The following is a 14,618-nucleotide window of genomic DNA, read 5'->3' as shown; positions in this document are numbered from 1 at the left end:
TGAGTTTGGGAGTATTCCCTCCTCTTCTATTTTTTGGAACACTTTAAGGAGAATGGGTATTATGTCTTCTCTGTGTGTCTGATAAAATTCCGAGTTAAATCCGTCCTGCCCCAGGGTTTTGTTCTTGGGTAGTTTTTTGATTACCGTTTCAATTTCTTTGCTCATAATTGGTTTGTTTAACTTTCGTGTTTCTTCCTTGGTCAGTCTTGGAAGGTTGTATTTTTCTAGGAAGTTGTCCATTTCTTCTAGGTTTTCCAGCTTGTTGGCATATAGGTTTTCATAGTAGTCTTTAATAATTCTTTGTATTTCTGTGGAGTCTGTCGTGATTATTCCATTCTCATTTCTGATGCTGTTGATTTGTGTTGATTTTCTTCTTCTCTTAATAAGTCTGGCTAGAGGCTTATCTATTTTGTTTATTTTCTGAAAGAACCAGCTCTTGGTTTCGTTGATTTTTGCTATTGTTTTATTCTTCTCAATTTTGTTTATTTCTTCTCTGATCTTTATTATGTCCCTCCTTCTGCTGACATCTGTGATCTCCTTCCAGACTTCATCCCATTGCTCTTGCATTTTTCTCTGCATCTCATCCCATTGCTCTTGCATTTTTCTCTGCATCTCTGTTAGCATGTTCCTGATTTTTATTTTGAATTCTCTTTTCAGGAAGACTGCTTAGGTCTGTCTCCTCAGGTGTTGTCTCTGTGATCTTTGTCTGCCTGTAGTTTTGCCTTTTCATGGTGATAGAGATAGTTTGCAGAGCTGGTATGAGTGACAGCTGGGAGAGCTTTCCTTCTTGTTGGTTTGTGGCCTTCCTCTCCTGGGAGAATAGCGACCTCTCGTGGCTTATGCTTGGGAGCTGTGCGCAGACAGGGCTTCAGCTACCTTCCCAGTTGGTTTGGAGTTTATCTCCGCTGTTGCTGTGGGCGTGGCCTGGCTGGGGCTGCTCCTCTAAAATGGTGGAGCCCGGTTGGAGAGTGAGCGGCCGGAAGGCTATTTATTTCCATAAGGGTCTCTGTGCTCCCTGTTGCCCAAGGGCTTAGAGTGCCCAGAGATCCCCAGATTCCCTCTGGGCTAAGTGTCCTGTCCTTCCCCTTTAAGACTTCCAAAAAGCACTCTCCAAACCAAAACAACAACAGCAACAACGAAAGAGAAAAAAAAAAGAAAAGAAAAAAAGGGAAAAACGCGTGATTTTCTTTGTCCTCAGGTGCCAGTCTCAGGCACCCGCTCACCGGTCTTGCTGCCCTGTTTCCCTAGTATTGGGTTCCCTGTCCCTTTAAGGCTTCCAAAAAGCACTCGCCAAAAAAAAAAGGGAAAAACGCACGATTTTCCTTGTCCTCAGGTGCCGGTCTCAGGCACCCGCTCACCGGTCTTGCTGCCCTGTTTCCCTAGTATTGGGGTCCCTGTCCCTTTAAGGCTTCCAAAAAGCACTCGCCAAAACAAAAAAACCGCTCCCGTTTCTTTGTTCTCTGGCGTCAGCCTCAGTCATCTGCTCACCGGTCCTGCCACCCTGTTTCCCTAGTATCCAGGACCCACGCATGCACTGTGTCTGCGCTCTGGTCCAGAATCCTGGGGCTGGGTGTTCAGCAGTCCTGGGCTCTCCCTCCCTCCCTGCTGACTCCTCTCCACCCGCCAGAGGCCGGGGGGAGGAGTGCTTGGGTCCCACCGGGCTGGGGCTTGTATCTTACCCCCTTCGCGAGGTGTGGATGTGGTCTGGATGTTGTCCTGTGTCCTCTGGTCTCTATTTTAGGAAGAGTTGTCTTTGTTATATTTTTATAGATATATGTGATTTTGGGAGGAGATTTCCACTGCTCTACTCACGCCACCATCCTGGCTCCGCCTTCCCCTCATTGTGGTTTTAATTTGCATTTCTCTGATGTGGAGCATCTTTTCATGTGCCTGCTGGCCATCTGAATTTCTTCTTTAGAGAACTCTCTATTCAGCACCTCTGCGCATTTTTTAATTGGATTATTTGCTTTTTGTTTGTTGAGGTGTGTGAGCTCTTTATATATTTTGGAAGTCAACCCTTTATCGGATCTGTCATTTATGAATATATTCTCCCATACTGTAGGATACCTTTTTGTTCTATTGATGGTGTCCTTTGCTGTACAGAATCTTTTTAGCTTGATGTAGTCCCACTTGTTCATTTTTGCTTTTGTTTCCCTTGACCAGGGAGATATGTTCATGAAGAAGTCACTCATGTTTATGTCCATTAGATTTTTGCCTATTTTTTTTCTAAGAGTTTTATGGTTTCATGACTTACATTCAGGTCTTTGATCCATTTCGAATTTACTTTTGTGTATGGGGTTAGACAGTGATCCTGTTTCATTCTCTTACATGTAGCTGTCCAGTTTTGCCAGCACCATCTGTTGAAGAGACTGTCATTTCCCCTTTGTATGTCCATGGCTACTTTATCATATATTAATTGGCCATATATGTTTGGGTTAATGTCTGGAGTCTCTATTCTGTTCCACTGGTCTGTGGTTCTGTTCTTGTGCCAGTACCAAATTGTCTTGATTACTGTGGCTTTGTAGTAGACTTGAAGTTGGGGAGAGAGATTCCCCCCACTTTATTCTTCCTTCTCAGGATTGCTTTGGCTGTTTGGGGTCTTTGGCGGTACCATATGAATTTTTGAACTATTTTTTCCAGTTCATTGAAGAATATTGTTGGTAATTTGATTGGGTTGCATCAAATCTGTATATTGCTTTGGGCAGGATGGCCATTTTGATGATATTAATTCTTCCTACCCAGGAGCATGGGATGAGTTTCCATTTGTTAGCGACCCCTTTAATTTCTCTTAAGAGTGTCTTGTGGTTTTTCAGGGTATAGGTCTTTCACTTCTTTGGTTAGGTTTATTCCTAGGTATCTTATTCTTTTTGATGCTATTGTGAATGGAATTGTTTTCCTGATTTTTCTTTCTGTTAGTTCATTGTTAGTGTGTAGGAAAGCCACAGATTTCTGTGTGTTAATTTTATATCCTGCATCTTTGCTGAATTCTGATAGTTCTAGTACTTTTGCAGTGGAGTCTTTAGGGTTTTTTATGTAGAATATTATGTCATCTGCAAATAGTGACAGTTTGACTTCTTCTTTACCAATCTGGATTCCTTGTATTTCTTTGTTTTGTCTGATTGCCGTGGCTAGGACCTCCAGTACTATGTTAAATAACAGTGGAGAGAGTGGGCATCCCTGCCTAGTTCCCGATCTCAGAGGAAATGCTTTCAGCTTCTTGCTGTTCAGTATAATGTTGGCTGCGGGTTGATCATATATGGCCTTTATTATGTTGAGGTACTTGCCCTCTATGCCCATTTTGTTGAGAGTTTTTATCATGAATGTAGGTTGAATTTTGTCAAATGCTTTTTCAGCATCTATGGAGATGATCATATGGCTTTGGCCTTCTTTTTGTTGATGTGGTGGATGATGTTGATGGATTTTCGAATGTTGTACCATCCTTGCATCCCTGGGATGAATCCTACTTGGTCATGATGTATGATTCTCTTGATGTATTTTTGAATTTGATTTGCTAATATTTTGTTGAGTATTTTTGCACTATGTTCTTCAGGGATATTGGTCGGTAGTTTTCTTTTTTGGTGGGGTCTTTGCCTGGTTTTGGTATTAGGGTGATGTTGGCTTCATAGAATGAGTTTGGGAGTATTCCCTCCTCTTCTACTTTTTGCACAACTTTAAGGAGAGTGGGTATTATGTCTTCTCTGTATGTCTGATAAAATTCCTAGGTAAATCCATCTGTCCTGAGGTTTTGTTCTTGGTTATTTTTTTGATTACTGATTCAATTTCATTGCTGGTAATTGGTCTGTTTAGATTTTCTGTATCTTTCTGGGTCAGTCTTAGAAGGTTGTATTTTTCTACAAAGTTTTCCATTTCTACTAGGTTTTCCAGCTCATTAGCATATAGGTTTTCATAGTATTCTCTAATAATTCTTTGTATTTCTGTGGAGTCAGTCTTGATTTTTCCTTTCTCGTTTCTGATTCTGTCAATGTGTGTTGACTCTCTTTTTCTCTTACTAAGTCTGGCTAGAGGCTTATCTATTCTGTTTATTTTCTCGAAGAATCAGTTCTTGGATTCATTGATTTTTTTCTATTGTTTTATTCTTCTCAATTTGATTTATTTCCTCTCTGATCTTTATTATGTCCCTCCATCTGCTGACTTCAGGCTTCATTTGTTCTTCTTTTTCCAATTTCAATAATTGTGACTTTAGACTATTCATTTGGGATTGTTCTCCTTCTTTAAATATGCCTGGATTGCCATATACTTTCCTGTTAAGACTGCTTTTGCTGCGTCCCACAGAAGTTTGGGCTTTGTGTTGTTGTTGTCATTTGTTTCCATATATTGCTGGATATCCATTTTATTTTGGTCATTGATCCATTGATTATTTAGGAGCATGTTGTTAAGCCTCCATGTGTTTGTGAACCTTTTTGCTTTCTTTATACAATTTATTTCTAGTTTTATACCTTTGTGGCCCTAAAAGTTGGTTGGTAGGATTTCAATCTTTTGGAATTTACTGAGGCTCTTTTTGTGGCCTAGTATGTGGTCTATTCTGGAGAATGTTCCATGTACACTTGAGAAGAATGTGTATCCTGTTGCTTTTGGATGTAGAGTTCTATAGATGTCTATTAGGTCCATCTGTTCTAGTGTGTTGTTCAGTGCCACTGTGTCCTTACTTATTTTCTGTCTGGTGGATCTGTCCTTTGGAGTAAGTGGTGTGTTAAAGTCTCCCAAAATGACTGCATTGCTTTCTATTTCCTCCTTTAATTCTGTTAGTATTTATTTTACATATATTGGTGCTCCTGTATTGGGTGGATATATGTTTATAGTGGTTATATCCTCTTGTTGGACTGACCCCTTTATCATTATGTAATGTCCTTCTTTATCTTTTGTTACTTTCTTTATTTTGAAGTCTATTTTGTCTGATACTAGTATTGCAACACCTGCTTTTTTCTCTCTGTTGTTTGCATGAAATATCTTTTTCCATCCCTTGACTTTAAGTCTGTGCATGTCTTTGGGTTTGAGGTGAGTCTCTTGTAAGCAGCATATGGTTGGATCTTGCTTTTTTATCCATTCTATTACTCTGTGTCTTTTGATTGGTGCATTCAGTCCATTTAGGGTGATTATTGAAAGATATGTACTTATTGCCATTGCAGGCTTTAGATTCATGGTTACCAAAGGTTCAAGGTTAGCTTGTTTACTACCTTACTGTCTAACTTAACCCACTTATTGAGCTATTATAAACACAGTCTGATGATTATTTCTCTCCCTTCTTATTCCTCCTCCTCCATTCTTCTTATGTTGGGTGTTTTGTTCTGTGCTCTTTTTAGGAGTGCTCCCATCTAGAGCAGTCCCTGTAAGATGCCCTGTAGAGGTGGTTTGTGGGAGGCAAAGTCCCTCAACTTTTGCTTGTCTAGAAATTGTTTAATCCCTCCTTCATATTTAAATGATAATTTTGCTGGATACTGTATCCTTGGTTCAAGGCCCTTCTGTTTCATTGCATTAAATATATCATGACATTCTCTTCTGGCCTGTAAAGTTTCTGTTGAGAAGTCTGGTGATAGCCTGATGTGTTTTCCTTGTAGGTGACCTTTTTTCTCTCTCTGGCTGCCTTTAATACTCTGTCCTTGCCCTTGATCTTTGCCATTGTAATTATTTTGTGTCTTGGTGTTGACCTCTTTGGATCCCATCTCTCGGGAGTTCTGTGTGCCTCCGTAGACTGAGCAACTATTTCCTCCCCCCAGTTTGGGGAAGTTCTCAGCAATTATTTCTTCAAAAATAGTTTCTATCCCTTTTTCTCTCTCTTCTTCCTCTGGTATCCCTATAATGCAGATATTGTTCCTTTATGATTGGTCACACAGTTCTCTTAATATTGTTTCATTCCTGGAGAGCCTTTTATCTCTCTCTTCATCAGCTTCAATGCATTCCTGTTCTCTGGTTTCTATTCGATCAGTGGCCTCTTGCATATCCATTCTGCTTATAAATCCTTCCAGAGTTTATTTCACTTTTGTAATCTCCCTCCGGACATCATCCCTTAGCTCTTGCATATTTCTCTGCAGCTGTGTCAGCATGTTTATGATTTTCATTTTGAATTCTTTTTCAGGGAGACTGGTTGGGTCTGTCTCTGCAGATCCTGTCTCAGGTGTTGTCTGAACTATTTTGGACTGGACTAAATTTTTAGCCTTTTCATGGTGACAGTGGTGGCTGTACGCAAGTTGCGGGTATGTCAGCTGGGAGAAGAAAGTCTTTTCCTGCTTGCTGGATGCCTTTCCCTTCTCTGCTGCCTGTGTTCATTACCCGCACTCCTGGATCAGCCACCATGTTAGTCCCCTAAGCTGCTGTGGGTGGGGTCTCCATCATTGCAGCACGGAGCCCTGTGGGGAATGGCAGGCATGCCAGGTGCACTCCTCCATGAGAGTGGCGCCCCTACCAGGCAGCTGTATGGCAGCAGTGGCCTTTGGGTCTGGCCTGCATGGCTGTGCATTGGGCTGCTTGGAGTACACCTTCTCCCTCTGGCACCACTGCAGGTGTGTGCGGGGCTCTCCTGCCAGACCTCTCTCGGACTCCTTTGGCTCCCCTGCCGCCACTGTGTGTGAGCCACACCCAGGCTGTTCAGTCACCACCACGGCTGGCTCACACAAGCCTCTCCCGGTCCCGTCTGGCACCGTTGGCACACGCAATCTGCTCCCGGTCCCTTCTGGCACCACCGCCCCTGGCACGTGCTGCCACTCTCCCACTACTGGGCTGGTGTATCAGGGTCTGAGCCAGTTGGAGGAATGACTGGCAGGCTGCTTAGTGTGATGAGGCACTTCAGAGCTGCACTGCCTCCCTGGGGTTTAGGGCGCCTAAAGTTCACCGGGATTCCCAGCTGTTGGCTAAGTGTGCCGTGACAACTTTGTCCAGCTATGGCGTCCCTGTCTCTTTAAGACTTGCAGAAAGCACTCGCTTTTCTTTTGTCTGAGGGGCGCTGGTTGTGGGGACCTGCCCATGGGTTTTGCTTTACTGTTTCTCTAATATCCAGCACCCCATGCACCTTGTGTCTGCGCTCTGGGTGCGGATTTCTAGAGCTGGTTGTTTAGCACTCCTGGGCTTTCACTCCCTCCCTGTTCTGACTCCTTTCTTCCTGCTGGGTTCTGGGGTGGGGGAGTGTTTGGGTCCTGCCTGGCCACGGCTTGTATCTTACCCCCTTCACGTGATGCTGAGTTCTCGCAGATGTAGATGTATCCTGGCTGTTGTACTGCATCCACTGGTGTCTCTTTTAGGAATAGTTGTATTTATTGTATTTTAATAAATATATTTGTTTTGGGGAGGAGATTTTCTCTGAACTACTCATGCTACCATCTTCCCATGATCCCATTTTCAGTCTTTTATCAATGATCATTAATGTAAATTTTTGAAAAATAAAAATGACCTCATTACCATCTATAATTTTGAAAACTTTTTTCTAAAATAGTTTATTAAATAATTTACTGTATTTGTTGGCTTATCAAAACTGTATCATGAATACCTAAATTTATGTATTTTGAGTACAGAATCTAACATAAACATACTGCTTTTCTAATCCAGTCTGCTTAGTATTTAGTCACCCTATCAGCAGTACCAACCTTAATACTGCAATTCTGTCCTAAGAAATGCTAGGAGCTAAGTGACAACACATCAACCCAGCAGGTGACATTCACATCCCAAGAGGGCAAGGGCTTAATTCTCAGCTGGATTTTAAGTGACTTGGAAATGTTAGCACAAGTTAGAAACTTTTTCTAGAATCTTTTGGCAACCTATGGAAGGGCAGGTAGCCAAGAATTTTTACTTTTAAAGATGTAATTGGGTCAGTGACTATGATGATTTTTGTTGTTAATTGCAAAAGGTAAAGATCAGTAGCATTTGTATGAAGGTACTGTAAACATCTCATCATTGAGATAAATAATTTGCATATCTGGAGAGATGACAAAAGGCAGCCTCTCCAGAGACCTCACACTGGTTTTTCCAGGCCTTGAGAAGTGACAGAGTTGTTTCCTTAGCTGCTAGGAAGCATTATATTAGGTAGATTCTTAAAATACAAGGATGTAATTCTAAACCCTATGCAAGCTACACTTAGATTGATTTACTCCAGTTGTCTTAAAATGCAAGTTTTTATAATTGTGTACATAATGTCTTTGAACTCTGAACATCTGCCTGAAATAGCTGTTTCTGATTAAAATTAAACCAAAGCTTTTCACGAGTGGAGAATCTGCAGCAGATAAAAAGAAAAATCTTGGATGGTTATTAGGGATACTATGCAAGCATTAACTTTTTTCTTCTCATTCTACATTATGTGCAAGAGACCATTTTTCATTTTATTTTGAGAAATAAGAGTTTAATATTAAAGGCTGGAAATTTTAGAAGACACAAAAACTTTTTCCAGGTACAGTTCTAAGACTTAAACCAGTTCACTAATAAAAAAGTATTTCAATTCTTCAGCAACAAAAATCAAAGTATAGTTGACTTCTTTGAATGCTTTTAGAAGCATTTGTTTATTATGATAATCTTATTTGGGGAATTTATAATTCCTACTATTAATGAAAACTGTATGGCTAATTATAAATTTGTACTCTCTAAGATGTCTGGTTTTATGTGTCAGTTTGGCTATAATACCCAGTTATTCAATCAAACACTAATCTAGGTTTTGCTGTGAAGGTATTGGTAGATATGGTTAACATTTATAGCAGCTGACTTTAAGTAAAGGAGATTATTCTCCATAATGTGGGTGAGCCTGTCCAATCAGTTAGGAGGCTATAAAAGCAAATACTGAGATTTCTCTGAGGAGCAAGAAGTTCTACTTAAAGATGACAGTATCAACTCCTTGCATTTCTAGCCTCTGCAGGCCTATCTTACAGATTTTGAATTCATTAGCCCCACAGCAGCATGAGCATTAGACCCACGACAACATAAAGAGCTCATAAAGAGACAAAATCTCTTTATGTCTATATAAATATATGTATTTTATTCTGTTTCTTTGGAGAACACTGACAATGACACCTTCTAAACACAGTAGTGCCCCCTTATCCACCAGGAATATGTTCCAAGACCTCCACTGGATGGCTGAAACAGCAGATAGTACTGAACCCTATATATACTACATTTTTTATATGCATACATACCTATGATAAAATTTAATTTATAAATTAGGCACAGTAAGAGATGAACAACAATAATTAATAATAAAATAGAACAATTATAACAATATACTATAATCACAATTATGTGAATGTGGTCTCTCTCTCTCAAAATATCTTATTGATCTGTACTCACCCTCTGTCTTATGCTAATGCAAGATGAAAAAATGCCTAGGTAATGAGATGAAGTGAGGTGAATGACATAGGCATGCCGACAGCATTAGGCTACTATTAGCCTTCTCATGTCAGAAGGACGATCATCTGCTTCTATACCAAGGTTGAATTCTGGGTAACTGAAACTGCAGAAAACAAAATGGAGCATAAGGGGAACTACTGTAACAAATCCTTTTTGCATGGATGAAAACAGCCCTAATAATTGTAAAATGCTTATCACTACTCATCATAAAACAGCAATTACTGTAAATTAAAGCCCTCTAATTCACCTATTGTCTCATCAACATAATGTTTATTTCTGCAGTTCAGTTTATCTCTAGTTATTCCACTCTCAGATATATTTTTGATGATAAATTATAATGAGAAGTCAACTATCAAAAACTGAGGCAAGTCTCAAATTTTCTTTCAAAAGAAGAGATTATTCCTATTTTAAATAGAGGAATAGGGCATATATGTGTTGAACTCTTAATACTATTTACTCATCAACAATAAAAATATTCGTGAAAGCTTCCTTTATTCAATCCTCAGTTAGTTATTTGAAAAAGGAAGGAGGGAAGAGAGAGGAAAGAGAGAGGCAGACAGAGAAACAAAGAGATTGAAATTAATTTTACACAGTTTACTAAAATCTAATATGGGGACTTGGGACAAAGGAAAAAGTGGACATTTTGCTAGTTGCCACATTTTGCTAGTTATTCTACCACTGAGAACTTGTCATAAGAAAAAAGAGATCAGATTGGTACCTGTTCATCTAGTTCAAATTACTGAATATACAGATGAGCAAACAATGGTCCCTACAACAATTTATTTACAAAGAAAAACACTATGACCCCAAATGACAGTGACAAGGTCACCATTTCTCTATATCATTTGTCTTTAACCTTGTATAACTACTCTATTTCTTTTTATATGAAGATTGTGAAAAACAGAAAATAGATGGCAAATTTTATGACCTCAAGTAACTTAAATGTTCGAACACAACTGATCATTATGTTAGATATCTAGTGTGCATATACAATATTGAAAAACTTAGTATCTTAAAACAATACACATTTATTATCTTAGAGTTACAGCAGAAAAATGAGAGCAGCTTAATTGGGTTCAGCTCAGGATCTCTCATGAGTTTCAGTTAAGATGTCCTTCTGGGCTATAGTCATCTGAACTCTTGACTGGGGCTGGAATATCCTCTTCCAAGATGGCTTTCTCACATGTATGATGGCTTTAGGTCCTCACCATATGAACCTCTTCTTGAATGACCTCACAATATGTCAGGTGGTTTCTCCCAGAGTATGTGACTCAAGAGAACAAGGAAGAAGTTTCAATGTTTTTTGTGACTTAGTCTCAGAAGCCACAATCTGTCATTTCCATAATATCCAATCAGTTATTCAATTTAGCCCTATTCATTATGGAAGGGTTCCAGTAAGTTCATATATATCAGGAAGGGGGAATGTTTTCATCCATCTTAGAGGCTTGCTACCACAATCATTAAATAATGGGAACAGAAAACACATTTTAAATCAACAAATGCCTATTAATTTGAGTTAAAAATGAACATATCAGTTCTGAAATGTTAATAGTAGCATAATCAAAATCTGACAGAATTCATCATGAAAGTTTTTCTGTAGGAGGTAAACAGTTTTTAGGTAGATTTTGAAAGAGGTGAAGGATTGATTTTTATGAATAGGTAACATCAAAAGTGACATTCCAGGTAAATATACATGCTTATCTTTGTAGGCTACTGAAGGTTAAGGATTAGTTTCTAAGAGAATCTGGTCACCCAGCTTTAAATCAATTTATAGCAACATTCTAACAGTGGGTAAAACAGATCCCAAAGTAATTTTCAGTTAAGGTAGGAATCTGAAGCATTACCACCACAAATATCCAAACGTTTCTTTTAGATAGATGTTTTCTTTATCTAGCTGAAAAAAATTAAAAACCATCATAATGAGTAACAAAATACAGTCACTTTTCTTTCATAGAAATAAAAGTATATGTTAACTACTAATATTAAACATTAAATACATTTTTTTAAGTTTTCTGTGGGTTAGCTTCTCATTTCGTAAACTAAAATTTGTGAATAAGCTTGAGTTTAAAATTATGTTATCAATAGACTGCTGATGCTAACAATTTAAATCGTCTTATTTGCCTGAAGCTGATTAAATCATTCTGCAACCTCTCAATTATAATTTGGCACTTCTTCTATTTGCTGTTTAGTAAATATAAATACTCTGGTTGACAGTTTTAGTTTTCATTATGAGCTAGTCATTGTGCTTTCTTTATAAAATAACTTCTAGTAAGTCTATTGTGTGTTGCTTCATAAGACTTAATTCATAGTCCCAAAGCATACTGAAAAAATATTCTAAGGATCTAGAAGGTTGGAGAATGAATTTCTGGAGTGCAATACCTTACTTTAAAGTTTCTTCCTTTGCCAAAGCTCTGTCCAAGTAACCAGATGACCTCTCAAGACAAAATGGTAGCATGGCACTTTCTAATTGTTTACCCTTATTTTTTGAATAAATCAAAACTATCTATCAATTGAAATTTCAGAAGAAATAAAGCAAGGAACTTCTATAAAAATCCTTTAGTCTTCACTGACAACACTCAATATTATATTTTCTCTTAAAGATCACTAACATATCTGGATGGATGTTTGTATTTTGCATGATGTAAGATGAAGAATTATCAGGTGTGGATTCAATCCCTTACCCCGAAGCTGTTATCATGTGGTATTAGATCATCACCTCAATTTGTTAGATCCCAGTTTCTTCAACTCTAAGAACTAGTGCTTTGATTAGGTGATCTCTTAAATTCCTTTGGTTGAGAAACTCCATTAGTTTTTCTACAAGGCTACTAACAGCAAATGCTCCAGGATAATGTAAGCAAATCCAATAAAAGAAAAACCCCCAAACAGCAACAAGATATTCCAAATTAAAAAGAAAATCTTCAGCTATTACTGCAAATTTAATTAGCATGCTTTAAAGCATTCCATAACTATTATTAAAGCCCCTAATTTATTCTGTCCTCATGGGGATTACAGAAAAGAATAGAAAAAAATTGAGGCCAGAATTCCAGTAGCTGAGATATTCTAAGAGTCTAAAATATTGCTAGATTGTGAGAGCACATACCGGGAAATGGGCCAGTTACCCTTAGGTCTCAAAGTACATACGCTTTGGCCATTTGTATTAACAGATTCAAAACTGTGGAGCAGGTCAGGGACATTTGTACAGGAAAAAAAATACAAGTTCCTGCAAAATCAGGGTCACCCAAACCCTTCAAAAAAAGGCACGATGTGCTTCCTCCTTATCTGAAAAATCTTAGCTATGCTTTCAAGATCCCTTTCTGGTAGGTTTTATAAGAAAATGACTCCCTTCATCCCACTGCCTACTGCATGAACCTATATATGCGATAAGAATCAAGCACTTTGAAATGCTCTGACGTCTTTATAAACAAACTTGTCTGGCCTTGAACACAGATAACAGTGTGTGTTTTTCATTTGCTTTTAGAAATGGGGAAGTTTGCAGAGAACTTTGCAGGAAAAATTTCCGTAGTTTTTAAATATTCTTCTTTCAGGAAAAATCATCTTTCTGCTTTGTAATTCCTTTGATTTTAGTAATTAAAATTACATTTTTCTTTCACAAATATTTCTTGGAATAGAGGTTAAATTGCTGTGCTTTATGGAAAACACATGATGGCTGATTTTTCCTTGAATTAGAAGTATTTCTCAAGTTATCCCAAATATATTTTATTTCCTTAAAAGGCAGCTTGGGGCACAGATGGGAAGGATAAAGCCCTTTATAATCATTAAAAGCACTGGCTTCCGGTACAAATTCTTCCTGTCAGGTTCCTATCAGCATTTCTATCAAAGAACTGAGCTTCTTGGCCTTTATTTTTATTTTTTTGATGGAGACTTCTCCAAATTTATGTTTTGAATAGTATAGTAACAGAAGTATGTGCAGTAAGTGTAGAATAAAAAACCAAAATGGTGAAGTTTCTACTAGAGGTAATATAATGACATAATGCAAAGTTAGTGTTTCAGTGGCAGCCAGTAAAAGAAGCAGGAAAAAAATCCTGCAAATTTTTGTGAAAGAGTGAATTCAGGTTTGTGGTCCCATAGTTTCACTGTTGGTTTGCCTTTGAAAGACCTTTGTTCCCTCAGCTATATAATGGACAAGTGGAATTCGATTGCCCTTCAGGTTTGAAAAAGTATGACTATTTTTAATTCATCATGTATGTTATGAACAGAATTGTGTCCCTCTCAAATTTTTATGTTGAAGCCCTGTTCCCCAATACCTCAAAACATGTACATATTTGGAGATAAGGCCATTAAAAGGGTGATTAAGGTAAAATGAGGCCATTAGGGTGGTTTGGTGTCCATAAAAGAAGAGGAAATTTGAACAGTCACCAGAGATGCTGGCTCACAGATGAAAGACCTAGTGGGTATACAGTAGGAAGGCTGCTCTCTGCAAGCCAAGCAGAGGGGTCTAAGAAACCAGACCTATGGATACTTTGATCTTAGACTTCTAGCTTCCAGAATAGTGAGAAAATAAATTTCTGTTGTCTAATCCACTCAGTCTCTGACATTTTTTATGACAGTTCTAGCATACTACTACCGTGTGCAAGTAGTATTACTCACTAGTTTTATTCTTTCTTTACATTTGAAGCAACAAAGAACTACTTTCAGTTTTAAATATATTATTCAAAGGCAGAAAAGTATCTCACATATAAACTAAAATTTACATTTACCAAACCAAAACATTATACCTTCTAGTTCATCTTTTTTTGCTATTTTAACTTTTAAACACAATTAAAAACTCTAAAGGTCAAATAGAACAAATATTTCTATAAAGGGTCAGATAATACAAATATTTTAAGCTTTTCAGGCCACATGAGCTCTGTTGCAACTATTCTATTCAACTTTGCTGTTGTAACAGTACATAAACAAAGGAATGTGGCTGTTTTCAAATAAAACTTTATACACACTGAATTTTGAATTTCATGTAATTTTCATAGGTTATGAAATATTATTCTTGAAAGATTTTCAAATATTAAAAAATATAAACATCATTCTTAGCTTATTGACTACAGTGATTATTTGTCAACTTTGAAATAGTATAATAAAATTAAGGGACCTAGCTCCTGTTTCTTTTTCTTCATATTGCTAGATCATTGTTAATTTTAAATCTACATCTAAATGAAAAAATATGTAGTACTCCAGGGGTTTGATACTGGAACTAAGCAGAAGCAAACTCAAATGATTTTTTACAGTTAAGAACTTACTCTAAATGTTAAACTAGGTAGTGATTC

Source organism: Manis javanica, chromosome 13 (assembly GCF_040802235.1).
Source record: "Manis javanica isolate MJ-LG chromosome 13, MJ_LKY, whole genome shotgun sequence".
Classification (NCBI taxonomy): domain Eukaryota; kingdom Metazoa; phylum Chordata; class Mammalia; order Pholidota; family Manidae; genus Manis; species Manis javanica.
Note: the sequence above shows the minus strand (reverse complement) of the source record.